Source organism: Mus pahari, chromosome 18 (genome assembly GCF_900095145.1).
Source record: "Mus pahari chromosome 18, PAHARI_EIJ_v1.1, whole genome shotgun sequence".
Lineage (NCBI taxonomy): Eukaryota > Metazoa > Chordata > Mammalia > Rodentia > Muridae > Mus > Mus pahari.
Genome location: NC_034607.1, coordinates 19,569,312 through 19,570,199, shown reverse-complemented (window position 1 = coordinate 19,570,199; position 888 = coordinate 19,569,312). Strand labels below are relative to the sequence as shown.

Below are 888 nucleotides of genomic sequence, written 5' to 3'. Positions count from 1 at the left end.
CCAGTAACCAGAGAGGATCAAAAACTACACAAAAATCTACCACAGCTCTATGTTTTTCTCTTGCTGTTTTGTAGTTTGTGTTGGTGGTAGTTGTTAGTTGTTGTTTATTTATTTGTTTGATTGATTTTAATACCTCTGTTATCTTCTTATTTAAAGATGTGTGTGTGTGTGTGTGTGTGTGGTGTGGAGAGAGAGAGAGAGAGAGAGAGAGAGAGAGAGAGAGAGAGAGAGAGAGAGTATAATTAACTGGCAACATAGAAATTTGGTTAAAGAAAAACAAGAAGTTAGGAGTTTTGTATTATAAGAATTAGAACCAAGGGGCTCCATAATCATCAACATCCATTCAATATTGCAATAAGGTTAGAAATGTACATGATAGGGTTTCAGGGGTCGTCTGGATTCTCCTTTTAAGGTACTGCTCAACTATGACCACAGCATAGTATTTATGCTGAGTTACTTTCTGTCCCAAGCAGTCATCAGCATAGGTTCTTTTGTGTGTCCATGGCAACCAATCAAATTGTAGTTCCTTGGTTATCCTTCATGCTACTCAATGCTTCTTCCCCTTCCTCCACCTCTGCCATTACACAATCAGTTATACAAGGGATAGACTTGGGATATAGACAGTCTACTGTTGACGGTCCCAAGTCCAAAGCCAATTTAGATTTCATAAGAAAGTTGATAAAGTTGGTATCACCAAGGATATGGCAAGGTGGACCCAGTTGAATACTACACTAGAAAAATAGTCAGGAAGGGTGTTCTCTTCCCTTCAAAACACTGGCATCTTTCTGTTCTTCCTTTCTAAGCTTTAAGCTGTCAGCTTTCATCCTTTTCTATAAGTCTCTCATCTCGGAGACTAAGCATTCACTTTGTTGTTGTTGTTGTTGTTGT

The 888-nt window shown here is 38.5% G+C and overlaps 1 pseudogene; it reads right to left on the bottom strand.

Moving 5' to 3' along the window:
• Positions 1–343: 343 nt before the first annotated feature.
• Positions 344–861, bottom strand: LOC110336055 (annotated as a pseudogene).
• Between the last annotated feature and the right edge of the window lie 27 nt (positions 862–888).